The sequence below is a fragment of the Marmota marmota genome, unplaced genomic scaffold, assembly GCF_001458135.2.
Source record: "Marmota marmota marmota unplaced genomic scaffold, marMar, whole genome shotgun sequence".
Lineage (NCBI taxonomy): Eukaryota > Metazoa > Chordata > Mammalia > Rodentia > Sciuridae > Marmota > Marmota marmota.
Window position 1 is genome coordinate 13,981,007 of NW_025999925.1, and position 16,545 is coordinate 13,997,551.

At 32.9% G+C, this 16,545-nt stretch overlaps 1 protein-coding gene and 1 non-coding gene across 5 annotated transcripts in view; one reads left to right on the forward strand and one right to left on the reverse strand.

Moving 5' to 3' along the window:
* The window catches only part of Rasa1 (RAS p21 protein activator 1), a 109,874-nt gene that overhangs the window by 15,859 nt on the left and 77,470 nt on the right, over positions 1 to 16,545 (forward strand). The gene's annotated exons all lie outside the window — the stretch shown is intronic.
* On the reverse strand, positions 6,651 to 6,758 carry LOC125615833. The gene has a single exon (XR_007346433.1). It is a non-coding gene; the product is annotated as a U6 spliceosomal RNA (small nuclear RNA).

A 16,545-nucleotide genomic window follows, 5' to 3' on the forward strand; every position in this document is an offset into this window, starting at 1 on the left:
TTTTTTTTTTTTTTTTTTTTTTTTTTTTTTTTTGGTAAATGCTCTTTATGGAAGTTCCCTCTATTCCTATTTTGCTGAGCAAATATTTTAGTCATAAATGGAGTTTGGATTTTTGTCAAGTGTTTTTTTTTTTTTTTGTATCCACTGATATCTTGTGATTTTTAAAAAATTTTTCATTGTGATTGCTTGCATTAATTGATTTTTAAAATCTTTAATCAGCCTTGATAAATTGGTTATGGTGTTTAATTCTTTTTATACATTGTGGGATTTGATTTACTAGTATTTTATTGGAGAATATTCACATCTATGTTAATGAAAGATATTGGTCTGTATTTGAACTGTGTGTTCTTAGGAATTGTGTTGTATAATCTTCATGTATTGAGATTTTCCATCTTTTTTTTTTTCATTGATTTCCAGGTTAAATTCATTGTGGTCTGATAGAAAATATTGTGTGATTTCTATTTCTGTAAATTTGTTGTGGTACCTTTTATGTCCCAGAATGTAATGTGGGGCATGTTGGTCAATGCCTTGGGTACTTGAAAAGAATGTGAAATCTGTTGTTTGATGAAGTAGTCTATAGATGTCATTTATATCAAGTTGATTTGAGAATTCTGTTGAGTCAGTGATTTTTTTTGCCTGCTGGATCTGTCCATTTTTGATAGAAGCATGTTGAATTCTAAATTTCAGTTCTGTTTTTTTCTTATGTATTTTTCTTATGTTAGGCACATACACATTAAGGAATATATGTTTTAGATTATTGACTCCCTTGATCACTATGAATACCCCTTTGTATCCCTGATGACTTTCCTTGCTCTGAAATCTTCTCTGTAGGAAATTAAAATAGTGATTTCTTTTTTCTTTTTCTTTCTTGTTTTGGGGGCGGGGAGGGTAGTGGTCACTGGGATTTAACCCAGGGGCAATTTGCCATTGAGCTGCATCCCTGCTCTTTTTATTTTTATTTTTATTTTTTTCTGGGTACCGGGGATTGAATTCAGGGTCACTTGGCCACTGAGCTACATCCCCAGCCCGATTTTGTATTTTATTTAAAGACAGGGTCTCACCTCCCTTTTGCTGAGGCTGACTTTGAATTCTCAATCCTCCTCCCTCAGTCTCCTGAGTTCCTGGAATTGCAGGTATACACATCCATGCCCTGCCTCTGTTTTCTTTTGATTAGTGATAGCATGGTGTATTTTTATCCATTCCTTTGTTTTGATCTGTACATATTGTTAAGTACATATAATTGAGTCTTGTTTTTCATCCACTCTGACAATGTCTTTAAGTTAATGTATTTAGACTACTGTTGTCTAGGGTAGTGAGTTTAGACTATTGTTGTCTAGGGTAGTGAGATTAATATCCACTGTATTTATTATTTATTCTATCATTTACCCTTTTTGTTGTACATTGTGTCTTCCACACTTTTTGCTGTTTGTGGTTTTAATTGAGTATTTTATGTTTCTATTCTCTTTCTCGGCATTTTAATTACATTTTAAAAAAGGCTTTTAAAAGTATTTGCTTTGGATTTTACAGTATACATTTATAACTTATCCAAGTCCATTTTCAAGTAATAGTATATTCCTACATCTGTAGTGCAAATACTTTATAGTAGCAAAGTATTCCTACTTCTTACCTCTGTACTTTATATTCCTGCAGTCATTTGTTCTACTTACAAGTATGCATAATTAGATCATGCATAATTAGATACCTTGTTGCTATTATGTTGAACAAATTGTTACCTATTAGATTAAGAATAAGAAAAAAAATTTATTTTACCTTTTATCTTTGCTTATTCATTCTTTTGTGCTTGCTATTCATTCTTTCCTATGCTCTTTTTCTTTTTATGTAGATCAGAATTTCTATCCATATCATTTTCCTTTTCTGTGATGAGCTGCTTTAACATATTGTGCAAGACAGATCTGTTGACAATAAATCCATTCATTTTCTCTTTGAGAATATCTTTATTTATCCTACACTTTGAAGGATAATTTTGCAGGGTACAAAATTTTAGGTTGGTGTTGTTTTCCTCTTAGCTCTTTAAATTTTTATTCAATTTTTTTTTTGCTTGCATTGTTTTTGAGATGCTGGGTGGAATCCTTAGCTTGGTTTTCTTTAGGTAAAGTATTTTTCAATTTCTGGCTTCTTTCAAGGTTTTTTTCTTTGATTTTTTTTTGAAGTTTGAATATGATATGCATAGAAGTGTTATTTTGTGGGGCATTTGTTTTGTCTGGAGTTCTGAGTTTATGGATCTGACATTATTTTGGGGAAATTCTCAGTCATTATTGTTTCAAATATTTCTTGTTTCTTTTTCTTTACCTTTTCATTTTCATGTTATACAGAAATTTGTACCTTTTGGGAAACAGGAGGAGGAAAGTGGGGAGGGATTAAAGGAGGCACTGGGGACTGAAATGGAGTGAATTAAATTAGCATGTATGATTATTTCAGAATGAACCCAATTATTATGTATAGCTCAAATGCACTAATGAAAATATTTTTTTCCTTAAGTTAGACCTTTTGTGGTTGCTTAAGATTTTTTTTTTTTAATCAGTCTTTTTCTTCTTACTTTTCCCTTTTGGAAGTAATATCTATTGTCATAACTGTATGCTCAGATCCTTTCCTCAACTGTGTCAGTCTACTAATGAGCCTACTAGAAGCATTCTTCATTTCTGTTATAGTGTTTTGATTTCTAGGACTTCTTCTTTATCTTTAGAATTTCCATCTCTCTGTTTACATTATCCATGTGTTTAAATGTTGTCTTCCATTTCATTAAAACACTTAGCATAAAATTAATCATGGTTTTAAAAAAATTCCCAGTCTAATAATTTCCAAATCTCTTGATAAAATGTCTGGTTTTGATGTTTTTGCTGTCTCTTTAAACTGTGGTTTTTGCCTTTTATTAGTATGTCAGTAAAGGGAGCTGGAGTCGTATATTTCCTTTTTCCTACAGGTATGTCAGGCTTTGGTAATTAGTTTTGCTGAAGGCAGGCCTTGTTAAGAATATAGAATGCTCTGGTATATTTTAAAATTGTTCCTCTTCCACTTCTCCCTATCACAAGCATGGGGAGATTTATCTCCTGTATTTACTGGGTGGGACCTGGGAGAGTTCCTGGAGATGAAACCATATGATTGGGTTCTCTGGAGATTTTAACTCAGACCTGTTCACACTGAGGCTTCTCTACTCTGGCACTGGTTCCCAGGCAAGTTTCTCTGTGGGTTTTCTTGTGGGTTTCTGTTCTGGTGTGCTGTGATTTTCTGCATTTGCCAGTTGCTCAATTTTTGGAGCAGTGGTTTGCCCTGAGGACTCATTTCTCTCAAGAATTTAACAAGAGTATTGATTTTTCAGTTTGTTCAGCTTTTTACTTTTTTGTTAGAAAGAATGAAGTGGTGACTTCTAACTTTGTTATTGCCAGATGGGAATCTGGATGTGTCTAAAAGGAGGGTGGTGGTTGTTTGTTTTGGTACTAGGGATTTAATCCGGGGGTTCTTAGAGCCACATCCCTAGCCCTTTTCATTTTTTAAATTGTGAAACAGGGTTCTCCTTGCATTGCTTGGGGCTTCACCAAGTTGAAGAGGTTGGTCTTGAATTTAGAATTCTCTTGACTCAGCCTCCTGAGTCCCTGAGATTATATGCATGCACCACTGCATCCAGATGAAAGGAATTTGAAGTTATTTTTTTTTAAAGAGGTTGGAAAGAGATTCTTTTGTGGGAATTTGGAAGTCTTTTAAGAGAAGGGTTGATAGAGGAGATAGCCAAGTAAGAGGAACAGTTCTTTCAAACTAGCAAAAAGATGAAATTTGATAAGTTTTTAAAAAATTCCTATTTATAAATATTTAACTGTCTTTTTAGATAGTTATTGAGCTTGCATTTATTCTTTTTTACTTCAGTACATTTGATAGTAAGTGATGCTTTATTTTTAATATTTATTGAAACACTTAATTGAAACCTAAAAAAATATGGTAGACATTTTATCAGAAGACAGTTTTGAACAAAGAGAGGGAACTACTATTAAGTTAACAAGTATTATCTGTTTCATAAACTTGTTAGAATTTCTTAAACAATGCACTTTGTTGTGTAGTTAAAGGAATTTGTATTCTTTGACCTTTTTGACAGTTTAATAATTTGGGAACTTCTGAATTTTGAGTCTCGTTTTTTTTTTTTTCCCTCCTTTGCAAATCCAGAATGCACATTAGCAGAGATGTTCTAAAAGCCTTATTATACTAAACTGCTTTTTGTTTAACTCTGCTTTTCCTAAACTTACATGCTTAGTGAACAGAGCATGTTCTTTATTTTTTGTTTTCTTTTTTTAAAAAAAATTAATTTGTTGTATATGAAAACAGAATGCATTATAATTCATATTACAAATATAGAGCACAATTTTTCATATGACTGGTTGTACACAAAGTAGAGTCACATCCTTGTGTCTTTATACATGTACTTAGGGTAATGATGATCATCGCATTCCACCTTCTTTCCTACCCCTATGCCCCTCCTTCCTCTCCCTTCCCTTTTTCTCTTTGCCCTATCTAGAGTTCATTTAATCCTCCCATATTCCCCCTCCCCCTCCAGCATATTATGGATCAGCATCCTTAAATCAGAGAAATCATTCGGCATTTGGTTTTTTGGGATTGGCTAACTTCACTTAGCATTATCTTCTCTAACTCCATCCATTTACCTGCAAATGCCATGATTTTATTCTCTCTTAATGCTGAATAATATTCCATTATGTATGTATATCACATGTTCTTCATCCATTCATCTACTGAAGAGCATCTAGGTTAGTTCCACAGTTTAGCTGTTGTGCATTGTGCTGCTATAAACATTGATGTGGCTGTGTCCCTGTAGTATGCTGTTTTTATAGACTGAGGTATAGACTGAGGAGTGGGATAGCTGGGTCAAATGGTGGTTCCATTCTCAGTTTTCTAAGGATTCTCTATACTGCTTTCCATATTGGCTGCACCAATTTGCAGTCCCACCAGCAATGTATGAGGTGTCTTTTTCTCCACATTCCTTGCCAACACTTTTTGTTGTTTGTATTCTTAATAGCTGGCATTCTGACTAGAGTGAGATGAAATCTTGGAGTAGTTTTGATTTGCATTTGTCTAATTGCTAGAGATTTTGAACATTTTTTCATATATTTTTTGATTGATTGTATGTCTTCTGAGAAGTGCTTGTTCAGTTCCTTGGCCCATTTATTGATTGAGTTATTTGTTTTTTTGGTGTTAAGAATTTTGAGTTCTTTTTTTTTTTTTAGTTGTTAATGGACCTTTATTTTATTTATTTGTATGTGGTGCTAAGAATCAAACCCAGTACCTCATGCATGCTAGGCAAGCACTTTACCACTGAGCCACAACCCCAGCCCAAGTTCTTTATATATTCTAGAGATCTGTGCCCTGTCTGACATGCATGTGGTAAGAATTTGTTCCCAATCAGTAGGCAGTCTATTCACCTTACAGATTGTTTCTTTTGCTGAGAAGAAGCTTTTTAGTTTGAATCCATCCCATTTATTGATTCTTGATATTAATTCTTACACTATGAGAGTCTTATTAAGGAAGTTGGGGCCTAATCTGACATGATGGAGATTTGGGCCTACTTTTTCTTCTAACAGACGCAGTTTCTCTGGTTTAATTTGTAGGTCCTTGATTCGCAGGTCCTTGATCCACTTTGTGTTGAGTTTTGTGCATGGTGAGAGATAAGGGTTTAATTTCATTTTGTTGCATATGGATTTCCAATTTTCCCAGCACCATTTGTTGAAGAGGCTATTTTTTCTCTAATGTATGCTTTTGGCGCCTTTGTCAAATATAAGAAGGATAACTGTAAGTATGTGGGTTAGTCTCTGTGTCCTCTATTCTATACCATTGGTCTTACAAGTCTATTTTGGTGCCAATACCATGCTGTTTTTGTTACTATTGCTCTGTAGTATAGTTTAAGGTCTGGTATAGTGATGCCACTTGCTTCACTCTTCTTGCTAAGGATTGTTTTAGCTATTCTGGGTCTCTTATTTTTCCAGATGAATTTCATGACTCCTTTTTCTGTTTCTATGAGGAATGTCATAGGTATTTTGATTGGAATTGCATTAAATCTGTACAGTGCTTTTAGTTGTATGGTCATTTTGACAGTATTAATTCTGCCTATCCAAGAACAAGGAAGATATTTCTATCTTCTAAAGTCATCTTTAATTTCTTTCTGTAGCATTCTGTAGTTTCATTGTAGAGGTCTTTCACCTCTTTCGTTAAGTTCAGAGCATGTTTTGAGAAATACAGTAATTGCAATTAACTAAGTTTCTGACTATCTGGTGCTTGCAGTAAAAGTAGATTAAAGAAAGGACCCATATTGTAGGCTTTGGAAAACCTGTATGTTTTTAGTGAATTACTGTACTGAAAATAATTTTATCATGATTCAGCGTTTACTTTTGTGTATAATGGTAGCATTTTACTTTTAAAAATTTATAGTGATGTTGACATTTAATTTTCAAAAAGACTTTAATAGTATGTATTTTACATATAAGATTTTTGTATGGTTCTTTTTTTTCATTTTAAATATAAATTTCAGATGTAACTTGATATTTTGATATACATATGTAGTGAAGTAATTTTTACAGTCTGGTAAATTGACATATCTGCTCTGTGTGTGTGTGTGGGTATGGTAAGAATACTTTAAAAATACAGAATGCTTCACAAATTTGCATGCCATATTTGAGCAGAGGCCATGCTGATCTTCCTCTGTATCATTCTAATTTTTAGTGTATATGCTGTAGAGCAAGCGTTGTGTATATGGTTTCTACAAAAGGGAAACATTTATCTTTTTGATGGTAGGTGAGACCGGTGTGAATTGTCATGAGAATCAGAAAGATTTTTTTTTTTTTTGGTACTAGGCATTGAACCCAGGGGTGCCTTACAAAGGAGTTTCACTCAGGGACTGTGACTGGCCTCAGACTTGCCATACTGCTGCCTCAGACCCCACTGAGTATTTGGGATTACAGGTCTTTGTTACCATGCCCAGTGGAAACCTATATAAATATTGAAAAAGTAAAGGAATCAAGTATGTAAGTGTGTTTAATGTTAACACTTACATAGAGACAGTAATGCCAAGAAATCATGTTGTTTTCCTGTATTTTTTTTTTCTTGACACACTATCGTGTGTGTCCAGGAAGAGATGACCAAAAGGCAAGAATAGATAACCTTATTGGTACTTGTTTAGATTTGGAGGGAATGAGAAAGTCTTCTTCGCCAAGAAGCTTATTCTACTTATTAATGACAAATATTATAGAAGCATGACAGAAAAATTTTTGAATAAAATCACATGCATTTGTTTTTGAAATATCTACAATTCTGATTGTTTTATTCTACACATGCTGAAATGATGAGTTCTAGAATAAGGACTATTGAGGATGGAAGAACATAAAATGTGACGATAAACCATTCAGAGTTTTTTTTTTTTAAGTTTAAAGTGTGATTGATATTATTGAAGTTTATGTAATTACTTAATGAACACAGAAAGTGAAAAGTAGTGACAAAATCCTAAGAGGCAAAAAAAATACACATGCTAAATGATTAGAAGCATGAATTTCTGTTATCTCTCTGATATCGGTGAATATGAGGCAGTAGTCATGTAAAGGTAGGAAGAAATGAAGCAGGACTCGGGCCTGGCTTTGTTAACCTTCAATTCAGCTGCTAATGCTGACTAAAGTTTTAAGTTATAGAACAGAACATGAGAGAATTAGCAAAAGTTACCAAAGTGTTGGCTTATATAAACATAAGGCAGTATTGGGAGTTAAATACAAAAAAAATGAGATATATGAGGGGAAAGATTATGTCTGGACAGAGCACTGTTATGAAGTGTTTACAATATATATTTGATTGCCCAATAATTGTTTTATAGACATGTGTACACTAATGCTAACATTTTAAAATAATATTTTTAGTTGTAGATGGACACAATACCTTTTTTTTTATTTATTTATACATGGTGCTGAGGTTTTTAGGGGATTTTTATATGTATTTCTATATAGAACTATGTATTTTATAAGTTATGTATTTTTATGTTGCATTATTGGGTATATGCACATTTAGAATTAAATTCCCGATGAATTGACCCCTTTATTATTGTGATTACCTCTAATAATAATTTTTATCTTAAAATCTAGTTTGTTTTGCTAGCTAGCTTTTCATTGCTATAACCAAAATACCTGACAAGAACAACTTAGAGGAGAAAAGTTTATTTTGGTTCAAGGTTCACAGTTTCAGAGACTTCAGTCCATTGTTGACTGGCTTCAAGGCAGAAACATGTTGGAAGGGTATGGTGGAGGAAAATGGCTCAATTCATGATAGTTGGGAAGCAAAGAGAGAGAGAGAGGTAGAGAGAAGTGAGGGGGCCAAAGACAATTACAGTCCCAAAGGACATGCCCCCATCGCTTCCTTTAGCCATGTTCCACCTGCCTGTAATTTTCACAGTCTTTCACTAAATTCATTCAAATTATTAAACAAGTGATTTGATTCACTGACGTGGTCATAGCCCTCATGATTCAGTCATTTCTCCTCTAAATATTGTTGCATTGCTTAACACATGAGCTCTTAATTAGCAATAGTGTGGTAGAATTTTTTCTATCCTTTTAAAAATTTCTGCATTCTTATTAAGATGTCCCTCTTTTAAGTGGATTTAAAAAATACAATTTGTAAATCTTAGTCTTTTAGTGATTATCCTAGAGATTACAACGTATTGTTGCCTTATTATAGTCCATTGAAAATTTTTGTTTTTCCTAACAATTTTAAAAACTTAGAATCCTTGAACCTTACTTATCCTTCTCCTGATTTTTAAATTAATGTCCTGTATTTTCATCATACATATGTTTTAATACATATTAAATTATTGTTACTGCTTTATAAATTCAGTGTATATTTAGATTTACCCATGATTTTATTCTTTTTATTCTTTTTGATACTCTTCATTTTATACTGCATTTCCACCCTTCTCTGTAGGAACATGTTTTGGCTACAGATCTTCTTTTAGGATTTTTTGGTAAACATCTATTGTCAAACAGATTTACTTTTTGTTTATCTGAAAGCATACTTATTGTGAAGGATATTGTCTCTGTGTTCATACTTATTTTCCTTAAAAAATGTGAAGATATTCCATTTTGTCTCACTTGGAGTACTTTTTTAAAGTTAGCAAAAATTCTTACTATTATTTCAATGAAGATAATGTCTTTCTGATTACTTTTGTGATTTAGTCTTGTTTTTGTTTTTTAGCAACTTTGCTGTAATGTGCCTTGATAATGGCATGTGCTTATGTGTTTTCTTTCTTTCTCTTACTGGGTTCAGTTCAATGCTGTGGATTAAACCCAGGGCCTCAGGCACTCTAGGCAGGTGCTGAGCTATAACATCCCCAGCCCCAAATAATTGTTATTTTAAAGTCCCTCATTTTAAAAGTTACTCACCTGTGGATCCAAAATTGATACTTTGTGACATTTTCATCTTTGATCAGTCTTGCTAGGATCTATTGATTTTATTTCTCTAAGAACCATGTTTTCTTTTTTTTCTAAACTCTTATACTATACTTTTGTTTATTCCTTCCCTGCCCCCCATTGTGTCCTGTGTCTTGGCATGCTATTAAGTTTTAATTAAATGCCAGACATTGTGTTTGGTAGTTTATAGAATATCTGAATGATAGTTTGCTGTAAAAGATGGCTTTTCCTTCTGCTAAGCTGATAGAATGCAATCAGATCACCTGGATAACAAAATTTCTTACTCCTTTTTTGCTATATAGACTTTGCTTCATTCTTATCAGTATAGCTTCAGAACTCAGTGAAGATGTCTAGAGGGGAAATAGATTGTGGTTCAGTTCTCTGTTTCCCTTTTATGATTGAAATCCTGGCCCTTTACAGCTTTTAATAGTTGGCCTACCAGCTTTGTGAGATTGACTGAAAATTCAGCTGAATTCTTTTCTTCCTGTTAGAATCCAGGCAGAGGATCTGGGTCTTTTGAATACATTCTCAGCCTTCTGCATTGTGACCATAATAGACAATATTCTGAGGGAAAAAAGTATCAAGTGGCTCCTGAATAGTGCAGTTACTTTTTGAGGTTCCTACTTTTTCTGAAATGTTGATTCATGAAGTTCTGATTTCCTCAACAGCTCTTAGATGATTAAAAACAGTCAGCTTTCTTTTTATTGACTTATTTTTGTATTTTATTTTCTTTTTCTAGCTTTTCTTGGTTGGAGGATTATTCTGCTCTAAGTAATGTGAAAGTATTATGTGATAGCTCTTGTTTAAAAACAAACAATGCAAGGGGGACTGGGGTTGTGGCTCAGTGGTAGAGTGTTTGCCTAGCACATGTGAGGCACTGGGTTCTATCCTCAGTGCCACATAAAAATAAATAAAATAAAGATATTGTGTCTATGTACAACTAAAAAAAAATTAAACCCAAACAATGCAAGAAAAAAGTATCCACTCCCTAATCTTATTGTTTCTAATAGTGATCATTGCTATTGTGTATATATACATGTATTTATATATGCATATGTATAACTTGTATACATTATTGTATATCTATGAAGTATGTGACTGTGTTATGAGGAATCTTAAATTTTCCAGGGCTGTGGGAGTAGCTTGGTAGTAGAGCACATGCTTAGCATGCACAGGGTCCTAGTTCTCCTCCCCACCCCTACTACCTCCTACCTCCATCACCAAAAAAAGTTTTTCAGTAGGCAGTATACATTTATGCACAGGAAAAAATGGAATATATACATTTATATTTTTTAATTAAAAAGATCCTCTTCTTATATTGACATTAGTTCCCCAAATATACTTTCTGTGGTCAACTCTTGGCCACATTTCTGTACATTTGTTTAGCAGATGTTTTTTTTTTTCCCCTAACTTAATGCTGGGCTCTACCTGTTTCCTTGTAGGCTACATTTTGCCAGAAGAAGAAAAGTAGTAAATATCATAAAAGAATAAATTGTATAGAATGTGAAAAGTAATAAGTGCTATGAGAAAAAAGAAAACAAACAACAAAAGAATAAAGGGGTATTGGCAATGCCAGAAGAGAGAGTAGTCAAGATAGGTCTCACTGAATGAAATTTTTGTGCAAAGACTTGAAAGTAGTGTATGGTAGTATATAAGTATATGGTAGTATATAAGTATATAAGGCATTGTTTGTATATTTATTTATGTATGTTTGAATTATTTTATTCTCTTAAGTGGCTACACAGTTTTCTATTGGATATACATAGTTTATTTACCTTTATTTTTACCTAATCCTACGATATTGCACTATAGTGACGATCCTTGCATGTATATGAGCACATGTGCACTTCCTACTTTTATTTTGATATACTTTTTATATTGTCAGGTCTTTGTTATTTTTTTGTTTTTTATCTGTTAAGTATTTTTGTTATCAATATTTTACATATAAACATTTTTATAGTTTGATAAATATAATTATTGGCATTTATTTTTGGTACAGTTTTAGAGTATGTTGATTATTTTTTAAGCATGAGTGTTACAGCAATATTTACTGAATACTTTTGTGATGTGCTTCCCATTATATATTACAGTTTTATTATATGTGATAGGGTCCTTTTCTANAAGAACAACAGACAAACAAACAAAAGCTCTTCATATAATAATGCTTGTATAGAAGAGGATTGAACAATTGTTTTTTGTATTACTTTATGTAGCAAATGAGAAATGGTGACTTGAGAATATCAGCCTGTTAGCTTTTCTGTTACAGTAAAGTACACTATAAGTGAAAGAAAAGTTTAATTTTTAAAAATTAATACGTAGACTGGTACTTCAGCAATTCCTTTCACTCTGAATGTCTTTTTTCTCCAAGATTTCTAGACCTTTCTTACAGAGATTAAAAACTGAGTGGAGTGTGGAGTGTTGGAATAAGAAAGTTGCAATATCCTTGGTGTATCTATGTTTTTCCCAGTTTTGGGGGAACTTCTGCACATAAACAATCAAAGCCTCTCATTATTATAGATGCAAAAAGCTGGTTTCTGGTAACTATGGACTAATTTCTTCTTCCATGTGGGAAACGATCTTTGGAATTAATACTACTCTACAATGTCAAAGAGGATGAGTTTCTGGGGAAAAGTTACCTGAATGTACTACTTGGATACTACAAATTTGTGATAACTTTTTCAGTGCCTTTAAAGTGGCTCTGCAGAGCTTTTATTCATATTTTCCAGACTTCTAATATATTTTTTATTTTAACATACTGCTGAAAGCCTACTTCCTTCTTCATGTCCTTGACTACTACTTTATTGAGGCAGTTGAATATTGGGAGTTGAGTATTTTCAAGTTCATTTATCCCTTTACTTACTTGAGACCTTAAAAAATTAAACTAGAATTAGACTGAGGTTTCTTCCTTCACAGAAGTTTCATCTCAAAATAATTTTCTCTACTTTTTGCCTTCAGGCAGTTTTATATTTGGCCTTTTCCATTCCAGGATTGCAAATAATATCTCTTTATCCATTGTCTTTTGTCTCTTCTGTTTTTAAGGAAAGATAATCTTTCTCTTTAATAAAACTGACCATTATTCACGTAGTTGCAGAAAGGATGGAAACAGTATGAAAAAGGAAAGAGTGCCTGAATTAATCCATGAAGAAATGGAAAATTGAGGAATAATCTGAAATAAGTTGTAAGTGCAGTCTGTAAATGGGCAATAGCTATATGGTTAGGGAGATGGGAACTAATCAAAGTTGATTTTGAAGTTTTGAGTTTGGCACTAGGAAGGATGCTGTTGGCTATTAAAAATATGAATGAATAAAGAAGAAGAGCAGCAGGTATGTGCACCTGTGTATATTTATAGAGGTTGCAGTTTTTTAGATGCAGCTACATTCTCAAGATAAAGTTTCTTAACAGGTAACTTACCGCTGGAGCTTAGAGGGGAAGTCAGATTTAGAGAGGGAAATGTGGAAATTATCTTCATAGAGGTTATAGTTTGAACTGAAATTCATAGGAAATGCCTTAATTTTAGGATGACCTTTGAGTAAATCATAATTTTTTTCACTTTCATTTATTAAAAATGAGAAAGCATATAGGGAGAAAAGTAATGTTTAAAACAGTGCCTGACCCACTGTAGTAAGTGCTTAAAAAATCATTGTTTGATGAATAAATACAATTTGTTTCGGATACAGGGTACGTCCAAGAAAATAATAAACATATTTTGGAGAAGTTTGAGTGTTACAGTAGATAATATCCATCCTTCACACCCCTAATAGGGTTATTGCTGAGACCAGTTTAGAGGGTAGGTCTGAAATATTTTTAACTTTAAAATTTTTCTATGAGTATATTTCTGTTTGAGGAACTGAAAGAAATTTAGCAAGATTATAAATCTCTAATTTGAAAGCTTATGTTGTTTCCATTTCCTCTTAAATGATAGTTAAGTTTATAAGGTATACTTTGAATGTTTAAAAGTATTTTGTTCATATATCTGTCCATAAATCATAAATTTTTTTTTGTCTGATTTTCTCTCTTCCTGTGATATTATTGTTGCCTACTTTCTTAATTCTTTGCTTTTTCCAAGTAAGTTGTCACTAATCTTATAGGTTTCGGTTTGGTTTATACATCTGCTTTTGTCAGGAAGGGTATACTAAAATCTTAAGATTGAGACAGATGTTTTCTATGTGCCCCTATACCCTACTACTTATTATACAAGATTGTAATATCTTGTTTGTTTTCTCCTCTGTATTATAAACTTCCATGTCATAGTGCTCTTCAGTGTTTGCTGCTGTATTTTTACAATAAACCATAATGAGTGGCATCCAGTTTTTTGGAGATGGACTAAATGAAAGGTACTATTAGGAGCTGGTGGCCCATGCCTATAAGCCCCACTACTGGGGATGCTGAGGTAGGAGGATCATTTTTTCAAGGCCAGCGTTAGCAATTTACCAACACCCTATCTTAAAAAAAAAAAAAAAAAAAAAAAAGTTAAATTTGCTTTTAGCCTTCAAGTTCAATGGTTTAAAGATATTTCTTAAAATAAAGGTTAAGTGTTTTAGTTGCATTAGGTACCTAATGAACCAATATACTTTCCAAAGTTTAAGATTGAACATTGTCAAGAAAAATAATTTTTTTTCTTTTTAAGTAAAGGATTACTTCAAGGTAGTGTACAGTGATGTTGCAACAGTGCATTGGACCAGATGGTCACAAGTCATTTCCTTGCCCTGTCTTCATGTGCTGAGTAGTATGATACTGTAATTGTCGAAGTTCTAAGAAAAACATATCTGTAAAAATTAACAGCTTTTTTTTTAAGAATTCAAAGTACACAGATATAATAAAAGATCAGAAGATGTGATATAGGACCTGATCTTAGCTTTCTGCTATGTGGTAGTGTACTATTTCTGTCTGTCTGTCTGTCTGTCTCTCTCTTTTTCAACACTTGATTACTGCATGATATTTTTGAGAGGTGTGACTTTTTCTATTTTGCATTATCTTTCTAGGATGATGGGAGTTAATAGGGAGTGAAAAATGGTGCAATCTTGGTTGAGTGAATTTCAGTATAAACTAACACATGGATTCTTAATTTTGATATTAGTCTTTCAGCAGACTTAATTTTGGGTGGATAGAACATATAGGACGGTGTTGTTTCTCTAGAAATACTTCCTCAAAAGCAAAACCTGTTTTTGGACTCTGTAAATATGTTATCTATTGCAAAAGAAAATGTATTTCAGTGGGCTGTGGTTGTAGCTCAGTGGTAGAGCGCTTGTGTAGCATGTATGAGGCACTGGGTTTGAACTTTAGCACCACATAAAAATAAATAAAATATCAATTTTTTATCTACAACTAAAAAAAATTCAAAAAAGAAAATTATTTATGCTCTACCTTTAGGTAGTTTGGTCTGAGGTACATAAATACATTCACGCACGTGTGTGTGTATACCTTTGTATGTACCTTTTCCACATTCTCACTAGCAATTATTGTTATTTGTATTCTTTCAACTTTTTTGAATCAGTGCATTATTATTATACATAACATAACACTCTTGATACCTGCCTTGAACATACCAAGAGTATCCAGTGTATACATACAAGTATTTCTTGTCAAGTTTAAGTAATGTACATAGTTGGTCAAAGGTTTACTATACTTATTTTGCCATCTTTGTTATGAACATGCACATAACATCATTGGATCAATCTCATTCGCTGGTACTTTCCTTTTCCCTTTCTTCTTCCCTCCCTCTAATATGCTTGTGCCCTTCTATTATTATTGTTGTTATTTAATCACTGCATTATCATTATATATATGTAGCAGGATTCATTGTGGTATATTCATATAAGGACATAGCATAATTTGGTTAATTTTGTTCCCTAGTACTTCCCTATGCCTCCCTGCCTCCCTCCTAGTTGGTCCCCTTCCTATACTCTGTTGGTCTTCCAAATGAGTCCACATTGGTCCCCAAAATCTATTTTGGTGAGATTCTGCCCTCTTTTATTTATTTATTTTTTTTATTAACCCCCATCGCCAGCTTCAACATACGAGAAAGAATTTTCTACCCTTGACTTTCTGAGTCAGTTATGATGTTCCCATCCATTTACTGGAAAATGACATAATTTTATTCTTCTTTATGGCTGAGTAAAACTTTGTTTTATATATATATATATATATATATATATATATATATATATATATATATATATATACCAAATTTTCATTATCTATTTGTTGATGAGCATCTAGGCTGGTTCTATAACTTGGCTCTTGTGAATTGTACTGCTATAAACATTGGTGTGCATGTATCATTATAATAGGCTGATTTTAGTTTCTTTGGATAAATACCAAGGAGTTGTGGTTCCATTTCTAGTCTTTTTAGGAATCTCCATACTGCTTTCCAAAGAGATTGTATTCGTTTGCAGGGCCACTAATGAAATATATGTACCTTTTCCACATTCTCACTAGCAATTATTGTTATTTGTATTCTTTCAACTTTTTTGAATCAGTGCATTATTATTATACATAACAATTGAATTCATTTTGACACAATTGTACACTCATGAAATTTTATTTACTCCATTTTAGTCCCCAGTTCCCCCTCACCTACACCTTTCCCTTCCCCTATTTTCCTTTTACTCTACTAATGTTCCTTTCAGTTGTTTATTTTTGATTGATGCTTTATACATGTACATAAAGGTAGAGTTTACTGTGATATGTTTATATGTCCATAGTATGACTTTTGTTAAATTTATTATTCATCTTCTCCCCTTTCCCATCCCTCCTCCTTCCCTCTTGATCTACTTTTTCTACTCCACTGATGTTCCCATTATATTCATGATATCTGATTCCTTCTCCAACCACTGTCTTTTCCTTATTTTGCTCTAGCTTCTGCATATAAGAGAAAACATTAGACCCTTGATTTTCTGAGTCTGCCATATTTCACATAGTATGATGTACCCATGTACCAGTAAATACCATTATTTTAGTCTTATTTATGGCTGAGTAAAGCCATTTTCTTTACCCATTCATCTACTGAGGAGCATCTGAGCTGGTTTCATAATTTGGCTATTGTGAATTGTGCTGCTATAAACTTTGATGTAGCTATATCACTGTTGTA